Source organism: Leptonychotes weddellii, chromosome 5, assembly GCF_054177405.1.
Source record: "Leptonychotes weddellii isolate Sample4059 chromosome 5, ASM5417740v2, whole genome shotgun sequence".
NCBI classification, from domain to species: Eukaryota; Metazoa; Chordata; class Mammalia; order Carnivora; family Phocidae; genus Leptonychotes; species Leptonychotes weddellii.
The window spans coordinates 28928977-28943574 of NC_138373.1; the positions used below are offsets into that span (position 1 = coordinate 28928977).

A 14598-nucleotide genomic window follows, 5' to 3' on the forward strand; every position below is an offset into this window, starting at 1 on the left:
ATCACAACCTGAGCCACCCAGGCATCGTTTTATTTTTTATTTTATATTATTTTATATTTATTTATTTTATAGTGATTTTTAGATACACCACCAAAGGCACGATCCATGAAAGAAATAATTGATAAACTGGTCTTCATTAAAATTAAAAACTTTTGCCCTACAGGGACACCTGGGTGGCTCAGTTGGTTGAGTGTCCAGCTCTTGATTTCGGCTCAGGTCATGATCTCAAGGTTGTGGGATCGAGCCCCGCACTGGGCTCCACACTCAATGCGGAGTCTTCCTTGTCTCTCTCCCTCTGCTCCTCCTTCTACTCTCTAATACAAAAAAAGCTTAAAAGACAAAACTTCTGCCCTACAAAAGACAAACAACATCGAGAGAATTAGAAGACAAGCCACAGACTGAGAGAAAATACTTGCAAAGGACCCAGCTGATAAAGGACTTTTATCCAAAATACACAAAGAGCTCTTAAAATTCAACAATAAGGGAGCACCTGGCTGGCTCAGTTGGTGGAGCCTGCGACCCTTGATCTCAGGGTTGTGAGTTCCAGTCCTACGTTGGGTGTGGAGGTTACTTAAAAATAAAATCTTAAAAAAAAAAAATTCAACAGTAAGGAAACAAATAACCTGATTAAAAAAATGGGCCAAAGAGCTTAAGAACTATTAAAGTTCTCCACCTACTGATGATACTGCTGCAGGTTGAAGGACCACATTTTAAGAAACCCTGCCCCAAAGGCTTCCTTGCTCCATGTAAGATCTTGGAGTAAGGGAACTAGCATTGATGTTCTCAGAGGCTTCCAGAAAACAAGCAGCTCTCCCCAGGCAGTGCCTGTGCAGTGAGAGAGGTCTTGGGCAAACCTGGGCCCCATGTCCAGGTGAGGGGCTACAAGGGACAGCTGTCCTGTGGGCCAGGAGCCTCTAGATGGCAGTGCCCAGCCAGAAACAGAACCAGCTGGAGGCCCAGGGAGCCGCCGAATGGGGAGGAAGAGGGAAGCCAGGGTTGCCGCCCCCACAACCCTCTGCAGCTGGCTCACAGACTAGGGAGACGTCCAGATGCCCGTCAACGAAGCAATGAATACGTGAACGAATGAATGAATGATCCTTTGAGCATTTGCAATCCTCAATAATCATAATAGCTAATATTTATTGGAAACTTGCTGCCTGGCACTGTTCTAGGCAAATTAAGATCATGCTGTACGTATTTGTTATGTGAAGAGCATTCTCCCATTTTTCAAGACACCCATCAAGGGCGTGCTTTATAAAGGCTTAACCACCTAGTGAAACTGGTATGTTTGATCAGTCCCCTATCATCAGGTTTCTGTTGTCTTGTTACTCCAAATACTACACTTTGTATTGTTGCTTAAGAATTGCCTTCCACAATTAATTAATCCCCCTGTTGGGATTAATACTTAGAATTAGAGGACAGGAAATTAGGACTGTCTTTAAAGATCTTCATATACGTGGCCAACTGATTTTTCAACGTGTGGCAGACAGGCTGTCCTGTTAGGAACAGCATGTGCTGGGGGTACATCATCTCAGACTTCCCGGTGCTGGGTGGCAGCAATGGATCTTCTCAAAAACGGATTCAAAACACAGTATCTCCTTTTCAAATCTGAGTTTCACAAAGTAAGTTGAACTTGTGATTCGTATGTTGATTGGTCATTTGTATTTCTGCTTCTGAAAACTCCCTGTTCATATTTTTTGTTACTTTTTCCTTTTAGGCATATTACTTTCTTATTCATGTATGTGCATGTGCACACGTGTTTATTGATAGAGATATACATATATATACATTAAATTTGTCATACTTGTCATAGTTCCTTTATCCTTTCAAGTTTATTTATATTGGTAATATTTAAATTTACACTTATAATCAAGCTTTTATTTTAAACTTTTTTTTTAAGATTTTATTTATTTGAGAGAGAGCGTGGGGGTGGGGTGCAGAGGGAGAAGCAGACACTCTGCTGAGCAGGAAGCCTGATGCGGGGCTCAGTCCCAGGACCCCGAGATCATGACCTGAGCTGAGAAGTCAGATGCTTAAGCGACTGAGCCACGCAGGCGCCCTCAAGCTATCACACACACACACAAATATTGTCCCAATACCTTTACGCTTACAAAGTTAAATATTCACACATATTTTCCTTCAGCTTTTAATTGTATCTTTTTTTTAAATATTTTATTCATTTGACAGAGAGCAACAGCAAGTGAGGGAACACAAGCAGGGGGAAGTGGGAGAGGGAGAAGGCTTCCTGCTGAGCTTGTCTTACATTTAACTCTTTGTCAATATATGTGGGAGCATGAAGTGATCCTCTAACAAAAATTTGCCACCAAATAGTCAACTTTCCTGATGCCACCTGTTGACCATCCATCCCCTCCCTGTCATTTTGTGCTATTTCCTGATGGACTACCAAGTTCTTCTATAAACCAGGGTATTTTCTTTTTTCTTTTTCTTTTTTTTAGATTTTATTTATTTATTTGACAGAGACAGAGATAGCGAGAGCAGGAACACAAGCAGCGGGAGTGGGAGAGGGAGAAGCAGGCTTCCCGCCAAGCAGGAAGCCCGATGCGGGACTCGATCCCAGGACCCCGGGATCATGACCTGAGCCGAAGGCAGACGCTTAACGATTGTGCCACCCAGGCGCCCAAAACCAGGGTATTTTCTGGAGTGTTCTATCCCATCTTACTATTGGTGCTAATACTTAACTTTTACTTATTACTATTTTCTGTTTTAATTTTTTTTTTCTCCAAAATTTCTTTAGCTATTCTCAGCTGTGAATTCTTTTGCCTGAACTTAAATACTTCTGACCCGTTTCCAAAGGTCCCTTTGGGCTTTTATGAGAGCTATGAATCCCAACTATAAGTTAATTTGTAAAGAATCGGCCCTCCGGGGTGGAGAGGGGGAAACGTGCACTTGCAGACAGAGCTGGAGGGAGTAAAAACTGGCCTTCCGGGAAGATAACCGTATAGTCTCAATCATAAACTTTTATTGTTAACTTCTTATTCATTTAAGCAATCTCTACACCCCACGTGGGGCCGGAACTCACAGCCCCGGGACCAAGAGTCGCACGCTCCTCCGACGGAGCCAGCCAGGCACCCCTTGATTGTAAACTGTTAGATGTATGTATGCTTTGACCCAGAATGTCCGCTCCTTGGGGTCTAGAAATCTGCCACGTGGGCACGAAGATGTGCGCTGCAGCGCCTCATGTAACAGACTCCCATGAAATAAGCTGACATCACAGAGATGGGTAGGAAGGAACGGCGGAGCCATGTGTAGAGCAGGAAGGAGGTTCTCCAAGGAACGTGAAGACGAGCAGACGGCGATACCATGAGCCCGTCTATCGTTTTAAATCACAGGACGTGCTCTAGGAGCAGAGGGCAGCCAACGCTTCCTGTAAAGGACCAGACAGTCCGTATTTTTGGGCTTTGTGAACCGTAAAGGTGTCTTTCCCAACTCTTCGGATCTGCCGTTGAAGCGCCAAAGCAGCCCGGGACAGTAACGTGAACAAACAAGTCTAAATAAAACTTTACATACATACATACATACATACATACATAAAACTTTACAAAACCAGGCAGTGAGTTGGATTTGGCCCTCGGGCTGTAGTTTTTCGGACATCTGGCCCAGAAAGAAGACGGGCTACCCCAATTAGAGCAGAAGCAGGATCAGGGCTTGGGGGGACAAGGGAGGCTATGAGCTCTGTCATGTGTCAAGGTCCGTAGAAAGTATATGGCAAGGCCAGCCTAAGGAATTTATAAATATTCACTCATTAAACTCATGTAAGCCTCTTAAGAACGTGAAATAGAAGATGCTGTTCTGCACATCTTACAGATGAGGAGACTGAGGCCCACAGGGCAGTTAGGTGGGTCTGCTCAAGGTCACACAGCTCGTCAGCGGAGCCAGGATTCAAATCCAGGCGGTCTACGTGCGGAGACTGTGTTCTATTTCTTTGAATAGTGTAGTGTGCTTCCATATTCTAAACCAGCCACTTTGTTTTGTTTTTAAGATTTTATTTATTCACCTGTCAGAGAGAGAGGGAGAGAGAGCGAGAACAAGCAGGGTGAGCAGCAGGCAGAGGGAGAAGCAGACTCCCCGCTAAGCAGAGAGCCCGACTCAATCCCAGGACCCTGGGATCATGACCTGAGCCAAAGGCAGATGCTTCATCAAATGAGCCACCCAGGTGCCCCTAAACCAGCCACTTTGATAAAGAATTCCATTCTTATAATAAAGAAAAAGCATGACTGCGTGGGAAAAGACGCAATTTTTCTCTCTTCATGCTGAGACCACAAAACACCACCATTTGACTGGAGTGAATAAAAAAGCAAAGTTAAACACGTAAAATGATAATGTCAATGTCATGCTGCCCACTGGATCCCAAGTTCTAGGGAAGACAAGGATTGTACCTTTTTCAGGTAAGGAAAGTCACACAGGAGAGCAGAGTCCGAACCTTTTAGAGAAACGCAATCCCATGTTTGAGTCACAGCTGGGCATCTCCCAGACAAGTCACTCAACCTCTCTGAGCTTCTCCACTGGCCAAAGAGGCTAGAACACACATGCCTCAGGGGCTGCCATAAACTTACAAGAGACTATTGAAAATTGGGGTTATGAGGATGCCTGGCCCCTCTCCTGTGCCCATTACTTAAATTCCTACAGGGTTGGCAGGGTCCATTCCTGTCTGTCTGGTCCCCAGCTAGCCGCACACTGAGAAGCCGGAGCCTGCTTTGTCCACAGCCACAGACACCTTCTGCCACAGGCTAACAGAAGAATTACAGCCACAACAGGAACCTAAGACGGCCAGGCCAAGGGCACCACGAGCACCCCATGTGGTACAGCCTAGGAATGGGAGGGAGGTGGAGGTGGGGGGAGCAGGGTCTAAACCCTGAGGACAAGTATCTGCAAGTTACAGCCCACTGACTGCGCAGTGTCCCAGACCCCAAAGCCAGGACTGGGGAGAGGGTCCATTTTACAGGTGGACAAGGTGAGGCCCAGAGAACCAGACAGCTGTTTCTGAAGGAACCTAGAAAAGCATTCATCCAGGCATTCTCCTGAGGTCCTGACCCAAGGAAGGCCAAGGTCAGCCTCACCCACAGGTGCTCAGTTGGACCGAACACATGAATTTGAGGACATGCACTGAAGGGGACTTGCACTCTGCAAGTTAGTTGTCTCTGGGCTGCCAGCCCCACTCATTCATCTGTCCCCAGCAGCATCTGAGTGTGTGCCATCCCCAACAAACAGGATTTCATGGGATTTTCACCATCAGCCTGGGATATGGTTACCCAGCTTGATAGGACAGGCAACAAAGGACAAGACAGGCCACGAGCTTGACAAAATCAGACAGTAAGGTGTTGGCAGTGAAGGTCCTTCCAAACCAGCCCATCAACTGGATTGGGCATCACAGAAGTGGGGTGGGGAGGTTCCTTAGGGGAAAAAGAGGAGGGCTGTGGGATCTGGCAGCAGACTCCCTGGGTTCAAATCCTAACTTTGGCAACACCCCAGCCCCACCACCAGGGGCCCATCCCCACCCCCGACAAGCCCTAGCCTGGAACAACTGTCCCTTTAAGGCTCTGGTGGGTGGGCCTAGCCGTTTCCATGGAGCTCGCTGAGCTGTTTCTCAGTCTTCCAAATTCCAGGCCCAAACAGGAAGTGAGTCACTGCAGGAGAATGCAGGGCTCCCAGCCTTAGGGAGCTGTTCAAGGGCAACCATAGGTCCCCCAGTGGGGGTCGGGCCTTTGTGGGCTGCTTGGCTCGGCGGGACGTGGGACAAGATTTCAGCATCTGCTTGCATCGCTGGCTGGTGTGCAAGTGACAGAAGGTCTCAAACTCAATACAAGCTCATCCGAGTTGACCAGGGTCGGGCAGGTCCCACGGGCATCTTTTAGTCACTGGCCAGACCCCCAACACCAGGGGTTGTGGAACCCATACCAAGACCGCGCTAACGGATTTATAAGTGCTCAGAACACTGCAAGGCGGTCACCTTTGTCGTCCCTACTTTACAGAAGAGCAAACTGAGGCTTGGGTTAAGGGAACCTGCCCCAAGTCCTACCACCCCACACTCCCCATCTCCTCGTGAATTTGAACCCGAGCACGCCGGTGCCTTCTATAGGACGGGAGCCAGACATCTGAATTAGGATCCTGGCTTGGCCACTCCCTGGCCCTTTCAGTGGAGATGCCCTCATCCTTCCAACCACTATTTACTGTCTGCTCCAGTGAGGGGCGCGGGGACAGGCTCGAGGGAGCACACACAGCCTCCAGGGAAGGCAAACCAGTAAATAAAATCCCCAAGACATAATGAGAAACAATGAGCAGAGAGAACAATGCAGGAGTGGGGAGTCAGAAGGGCTCTCCCAGGAGGGGACGGGGAAGAGGAAAGTAAGGGGACAAAAAAGTGGGCAGAAGGGCAGCTCGGGGGGCAGGCGTCAATCAAAGAACTGCGTCCAATAGAGCCCCTGAACCGAGTAAATGTTACAAGGAGGGCGAGGCCTCTGCGGGAGAAGGTTCCAGTGGGGTGGACACTGGACCCTGCCAGGTCACGCCCAAGCCGGGAAACCCTCACTACTGGCACCGACGGAGAATGCGGGCGGGGGTGCCTGTGCCTGTGGCCCAAGCTCGGTCCCTCCTCCCAGGCCTCAGAAAGGGCCAGTCAGCGGCGCGCTAGGGGCCTGGAAACAACTGACCCCCACCCCCACCCCACCGCTGTCTCCTTGGGACCTCCCCGCCTGCTGGGCTGGGAGATGGGCAGGATCGCAGTCACTGGGCCGGTGACCCTGCTGGCCAATTACCCGTGCTGGGGACATCTGTCAGCACTCTGGCTTCCGCCGCTGGAGCGAAGCCCACGCAGTGGATTGGCGGGGGAGGGGAGGCAGCCCTGCTGGGGAGCTGACTTGACATGGGATTTCTGGTCCCAGGCAGCTCTGCGGGAGCCCACCTGCTCCTATGTTGAGGTCGAGGTCAAGGCCGTGTGCCACTGGGAACAGATAGTTCCTGCCCTTGGAGGTGGGTCCGCATCGAACCCAGGAGTGTCACCTAAACCATTCCTGGTGACACTCGCTGCACCTGAACTGTCTGCTGACCTCAGCGCACCCCACTCCTCCCCCAGAGCGCTCTCCTCTCCATTGGGGGCAGCTTCCAACCCACCACTTACCAGCCCCGGGAGATCACTTCAACTCCCCCGTGGAGAAACGGAAAGCACGCCATCTCAGGGCCACGGTGCCAGGGACCCTCCCGTTTTAGGCATTACCTCAGTTCATCTGCACAACCCTCTTTACAGATGGGGAAACTGAAGCAGGGTGGCTCAAGAACTTGCCCAGACAGGTGACACCACAGGTACGAGGCTCCAGGCCCCACACGGGGCAGCGGCCACAGAGCCAGTCACTGAAGCCTCATCTCCTCATCTGGTAAATGGGGAGAAGGGTGGATGTTCTCCGAGCGACATTCAGGGCACAAGATACAAGATGCACATCTGCACGGGCTGGTAACGGGCACTTCCGGGAAACCCAGGTGCAGTCTGGGGCGTATCAGACCCCTTCCGTATACTGTTTTTCAGATATACACATATGTAGGCACACACAGAGCCATGTTTTATACAGGACACCCAGTACCTCTAGGCAGGGCAGGGAGACTTGGGGTGTGGTGGGCGAGCCCCACCCTGCGATCCTGGGACAGGGACTGGTCCTTGTCACAGGCAGGGTTCCAGGTTGAGATGGTGCAATGGCCCAGCTCGCCGCTCAGCTGCAGGCCACACGACTCCAGGCCCAGCTGCGCACGCAGGGACCCAGGCGGCCACTCAGAAGAGGAAGACTCCTCACCTGGGACCTTCCTGTCCAATCTCCCCCCAAATGCACATACTATCAATGTCATCTTTAAAATGTAAACAGAGGTAACCAGGTGCCAGGACTCAGGATCCATTTTTGTTTTATTCTTTTACAGACACCCTGTCCCCAACCCCAGACCTCTGTGTTCAGTGTATGTGGGTGAAGAGCCCAGGAATCTCTATTAATCCCTTCCAAGGTGACATATTCCCAAGCAGGTGCAGGAGAGTCATCTTGGGGGCACACCTGCTGGGTCACTCCTGGTGAGCCATGATTCACCACACCCTGAAGGCTTGTGGGTGCAAACTTCCTCCTGCCAAGCCCAGGAAAGCACTCTGCCCCAGAGGAACACACTGGTCAAGTCCAGACTTCCTCCAAGCCTGAGGGACTGAAGGTGGATAGGCAGGCAGCCCAAGGGGAGGGCCAGAGTCCTCTGACAGCACCAGCTGCCCTCAGCCTCAGAGATGGCAGAGTCCCATGCCACTGGCCACCTGCCCAGGAAACAATCTGGAAAGGGCCAAAGCAACATTCCCTTCTACATTTTCTGCAGGATGCACCTGGGTCCTCGTACAGTGGTCCTCAGCTGGAGGAGGTTGGAAAATGCTGGCACCTGCGTCCCACCCCAAGGAGAACCATCTAGTTTGCCTTGGGTACAGCCTGAGCACGGCTGACTCTGACATGCAGGCAGCCTGAGAACCATGCAATCTGAGGGAAGAGAGGAAATGGGGGGACACTGAGGCTGCAGGCTAGTGTAGAACCCCGGGGAGATCCCTGCTAGACTCTGACGAGGGAATTTTATGCAAGCACACAGAGGATGGGGACCACACTTAGCAGCTAACAGGTGTGTGTGCTCACCAGGCACCAGCTGCCATGGCAGGCACCTTCCCCCTCCCCGCCCCCCAGACCCATGGCAGGGCTGCCTCCACCTCACTGACCCCAAGAGATCCAGCTTTTTTTTTTTTTTAAGATTTTATTTATTTGATAGAAAGAGACACAGCGAGAGAGGGAACACAAGCAAGAGGAGTGGGAGAGGGAGAAGCAGGCTTCCCACGGAGCAGGGAGCCCGATGCGGGGCTCGATCCCAGGACCCCGGGATCATGACCTGAGCCGAAGGGAGACGCTTAACGACTGAGCCACCCAAGCGCCCCCCCCGCAAGATCCAGCTCTTAACCACCACACCCTGCCTCTGGACACACTGTGAAAGACCAAGAGGAAAAATTAGGGACTTTTCATGAAAACCTAGAAAATTTCAAGCCACCTTTTACCTACTCGCTCGTTCAACAACTGTCTGGGCACCTACTATCCAGGTACGCCAGCGATGGATGCCCAGAGAACCTGGGTTTCCGATCTGGTGGTGAAATCAATGTAGTAGGACCACAAACAGCAATCTGGTCTAGTGAGATAGCAAGAAACTGTGGAGTGGTGTGCACTGACAGAGAGGAACTGCTCAGCTCTCTTAGTACAGCGCGTATGTGTCTATCTCCACGCTCGGCCTCGGTGGCCACAGGTATCTCTTACTGTGGATTCCAGTCCAGCCCATCTGACAGACACTGAGATGGGCAAGAGACAAGCCTCCATATACCAAATACAAGTGTAAGCAAATACAATGCCAGATGTTTAGGTTCACCTAAGCCTCAAACAGCAAATCAGAACTTCTTGGTAGTTACCAATTTCTAGATACACCTTGAAACCATCCCTGCCATGGTGGTTACAAGATTGGCTTTGGGGGAAGAGATGGGGGAAGCCATCGGCCTCCTCCCACGGCACTCAGGAACCATTGGTAGGTGTTCCCGTCCCCTCCCACTCCCAAGGTATCTCAGCCCCGGCACCACCACCCCTAAGGAGTATCAACGGTCTGAGACTCTTCCCTCAAATCTCAAAGTTACCGTGGCACATACCTTGGTGGGTATTTCTGGAGGACATCGGGATGAGGAGTCCACTGGTCCAGGTGGCCAAAAGCAGCCCAGAGAACGGTGGTGGCAGGCTGTCCCAGGTACCTGAGCCTTCTTTCTCAGTCAGCTGCAAGACTGTTCTCAGCCTGCTGAGCCTGCCCACTGCGGAAGCCGGATCCAACCTAAGACTCCTGAAGCTCTCAAAGGCAGGTCTGTGAGGGATTGGGAGCCCTAAACACTTCTGGCAGCTCAGAGTGGCACAACCCCATCCTAAAACAAAGGAAAGCCACAGCTCTCACTAACCGGTACATTCGTGCTAAGACAGAGGTCTGCGCCAAAACCCTTTGCAACACAAACACCCCCTCAACCTGGGTTCAGAAGGTGTGGGGCCCCCCGACCTGAGGATTAAGAACCAGTGAAGCGAGGCCACCTGTACTTGCTGGCCTGTGGTATCTCGTAGGGTAGGCACTCAGTCTGTCTGAAAACAGGGTCACGCTCAGGTGTGGACAACTCTTGTCCTGAAAACTAACCATCTCACAGCACAAAAGCTCCACCGCGTGTTTAATACCTATCCCTCCAGTTTTAAATTGCACTGGAACATGGTGAAATCAGTCCATTTCCAAGACTGGAGATTCTAAGTTCATCTCCCACAATGACTTATGTCCCCCCAAGTGTATTACCCAATGCTAACTCCTAAATATCCATCAATCAACCTGCATATCTTTTAATGGCTGCATACATGAAAGACAAGTATTAGGAAGGTTACGCTCCAAAACTATTCAGGTTTTACCTTTGGGGGGAACAAATTACAAGAGCCTTTATATTAATGTCTAACATTTTAATTCTCCTTACAAAAATGCATGTGTATTAGTTTTTCTTAATGTGCCGTTGCAAAAATTATCAGCCACATCCCAGAGCACTCAAGGGCTCCCCTCATGGGGAGGCAGATTATAGGTGTAGATGTAAATGACCCAAGGAATTGGGGTCATTGAGCTTCACATCATTTTTTTTTTCCCAATATACCTATTTCACAGACGATGAAACCAGCCCAAAGAGGTAAACTTACCCAGGTTCTCACACCAGTTTAAGTGGTGGAGTCAGCATTCAAATCCACAGGATTTCGAGCAAAGATTCTTCCTTCAAACAAGGGGCAAAAAGCAAATGAAAATGGTAAGATCACCCCTACCTGCAAATGGTACAGATAACTGACACTGGCTCAGATGTAGGGAGAACCATATGGATGCTTTCACTAACCGGTACTTTGCAGAAGGGCCTTTGGTAGGACCCATTAATATTTTAAATCTGAATTCCTCTGAACCGACCATTTTTACCTGCAGAAATGGATCCTACAGAAATTTTAAGAAACTACAATGTTCACTACTCTACTACCGCTAATTATGAGAAGCTAAAGGCCCATCCATACAAGGGAGTACCATTCGGTCATAAAATCATCAGCATATATATTCTGATGCAGGAAAGATCTGTGCACACACTGTAAGCAGCTGTGTGGCTGGACTTCGGGGAGTTTTAAGTGTTTCTTCAAAGCATTAATGCCATACAAATGCAACAGAGAGGTCCTTGGAAACGCAGAACATCATCAGGGAGACTTCCCAATTTTCCCAAGGACCACCCGATCCATGTTGGACCCTCCAAACCTGCTGGGTGTCCTACCTAGGCTGCCGTCTGCTGAACTTCACAGAGAACGTGCAGGTGTGTAGCAGGAAGTTCAAGCCTGGATCTCAGCGCGTCACATGCTTCAGTGCAAACTCAGAGAGACAGGATGGCCAGCCTGGAGGGTGTGGGCCTGCTGCTCACTCTGAGATGTCAAACGTTACACACCGCTGCAAGTGAGGAGTCTGCAAGCTGGCCGTGGTGAGGTCAGGTCATCTGAACAGAGTGGGAACAACTTTCAAGGAGGGGGAGCAGGTACTACGGACATCTGACCACAACCACCTCCTTTAACTAAATTAAACGGATGATCCTTCAGTTTCTTGTAATTTTAGAATATAAACAACAGCTTCTCTGGCAGAACCTTTCAACTCATGCCCCCACACCCCAACCCGGAGAGTCCAGAATATATCTCTGAAGATCCCCCACCCTGTAACTAGACACCTAGGTAGTCATTCTCATGAAGCGGCAGGCTCTAACAAACAATATGGAATCAAATGCAACGAGTGAGGTAAATATACTAACATAGTCACCATACCCCTCAAAAGATCATGCCAAAAATTTAGTGATTTATTCATAATACTCTTCTAAAATTAACTCTGCAGCCCGTGTTCCCAACTAGGTCCCCAGCTCCCTCCATTTCCAAATCATCCCTTGGTGTCTTGCACCTTCATTGCACTGAGGTTGGCTCATCCTCTGTCGGGCCCTGGCTACCCCCTCTGACTTACACAGAAGAAGCCAGCCCCACTTTCACGGCTGGAGGGAACCCCTACGGCCGGCCCAAAGACACGGGCAAATTTAATGTGCTCCAATAGCCCCTAGGGGGGCAAAAAAAATTAAGAAGGCTGGTTCTTTTCTAAAAGCCTGAACTTGATTACATCAAAAAAGTTAATTCAGATGTGATGACCAAAACAAAACTGCAGACAAGCCCCATAGTTTTTCGGTTTTTTAAATTATTTATTCATTGAATGATTTAAGGTGTGTACCACTACTCCAGTTGGGTAAACCACATTGAAGAATTTGACTGCGGGTCTTTAGACTCAGCCAAATGCTTTCCATTAATTTTGCTTTATAAAATACTAAACATTATAATTAAGTTTTTAATGCTTCAGCCATGCTCAGAACACTGCAGTATAAGGATGAACTCAACCCACTCATGCCAAGTTAGGGTGACGAGAACAGATCTAACGAGCCATGATGTCTAAAAGAATCCGAGAATCTAGCTTAAAAGATAAAGGGAGGTTCTGTTCCCCCAAAGTAAACTGTTAAGTTTTAAAATTCAGCCTACACTGTTCTCAAGAGACTGAAAAAAAAAAAATTTCAATGTTATTTAAAAAAGTACCACACAATATGCAATCTTCCATGATTTGTCTGGATCTAAAATGGCACAATCAAAGGCTTCAAAAATCTAGCAGTCAGAACTAAGTCTTCCTATGAGAAGAAACCATTTCCCTTTCTACTCCTAGATCTTAGAGTTACTTTGTGCTCAGGGGGCGCGGGAGAGAGCAATGAGACAGAGCACGCGGAGGAGTTACAAGGAGGTTGACAAACAGCATTTGAGATTAAATGCAGTGGAAAAAAGTAACGAGTGCTAAAGTTTTTAAAAAGTTTAATGGAGCCAATAAGGCATATAAATCGTGTTCTGGCAGACATAAGACCTGCTTTCTCTTACCAAAGAAAATGGCACATGTTTTATCAAAATTTGACAATCAAGAGTAAAGGGTACTGAGATTAAGCGTCAGAGCACCAACTAAAACAAAACAACCAAAAATAAAAAATTGTTATTCAACTCAGAGGGAGGAACTAGAACCAAGGCATAAGGGGGAGGTTACACAGCTGTTCCTCAATCTCAAAATCCTTTAGGAAGAGGAGTTCTGGCCACTTGTGGGCAACGCTTCACACCACCAAATGCCAATTCCAGAATCTAAATTGACAACGACAGAAAAACGGTAACTCCAAATGCATTTCTGGGCATAGTCCAAAGGGAAGCTTAAAAGTATTCATAATACATAGGCTTGTCTGTTTCAGGTAAAATGACAGATTGAATGTATCAAACAAAAACTGATCCACATTTGCAAAAATTGAGAAATACCTCACTTTCGTTCCTAGTTTTAGTATGGAATTGACTTGGTTTTTCTTCTTTTTTTTAAATAAGGTCTAGTTCTATAAGGAGTACAGAACTTCAGCTCACACATTCCATTCACCTCCCACCCAGTCAATGAATATTATGGTTAACTCAGCAGTTTCTTCACAGAAAGATTATTATTAAATGGCTGAAGGAATTGCAAACTTTAACAAAGTGCTGTGAGTAATTACTGGAAAAACCCTTACACTGATTTGCAATGGTCTTTTCAGGATAAAAACAGGAAGTTAACTGATACTGGACTACAAGTTTGCAAGGAAACATTTTCACTGTCCTACTTGATATATAATATAATAATATGATAGAATAAATTACAGTACCTGGCAGGCTGACATCAGTTCTTCATCTAAAAAAGACTATCATTCAGTTCAAGATATTAAAAATGAAGAGGAAACAATCAAACATGCTCTAAAATATTGTGGCTACAAGAGGTCTTACAGGGACTCAACAGAGGATCTACTCGGAACCTTTATTTAGGTCTACCTAACACCTAGAGAGCCTCCATGCGATTCCATCTCTTAAGAGAATGAGATTCCAAACTGCACTTGTTAGAGGAGAGGGACCAGAGAGTGCTACTTAAGTTGTGACCATTATTAGCAGATAAAAGACCTTTATCTTCTGCCATTCCAATGGAAACTGCACACAAAGTAGGGCATTCATGAAAAAGGTACTACGGGACACGAAAAGACTGGAATACCTACCCTCCCCCAGCATCCATCTCCCTCTTGCTAATACTGAACCGAAAAGGAAGCCCATCCTCAAAGTTCATGATCTCTCTACTTTAGGTCCCCCTTGAATGCAGTCTATGTGTTTACATTTACCATAAGGAACAGTACCCTGCGTGGGAAGTAGTACTTGTCTTTAAACAGGAGTATTTTAAGCCTACAGGGTCAGTATGGGGGCAATTTAATAGTATTGCTACTTTTAGAGCGCTAACACACACAAAGTGAATCCGATAAAGTTCTGTGTATTGATTCAATATTAAGTATTAATTGCATGACCATCATAGCACCTCTTTACATCACACAATCACCAGAATTAGAAACTGCTTGGAAAACTGAAAACGGGGCACAGTCCAATCATTAGAAGTCGC

The 14598-nt window shown here is 47.9% G+C and overlaps 1 long non-coding RNA gene across 1 annotated transcript; it reads right to left on the bottom strand.

Annotated features, from left to right (window-relative positions):
- Positions 1-2170: 2170 nt before the first annotated feature.
- Positions 2171-14592, bottom strand: LOC145721590 (uncharacterized). Its single transcript, XR_014145357.1, has 2 exons — positions 10761-14592; positions 2171-9964 (listed from the first exon to the last, which is right to left on the bottom strand). It is a non-coding gene; the product is annotated as an uncharacterized LOC145721590 (long non-coding RNA).
- Between the last annotated feature and the right edge of the window lie 6 nt (positions 14593-14598).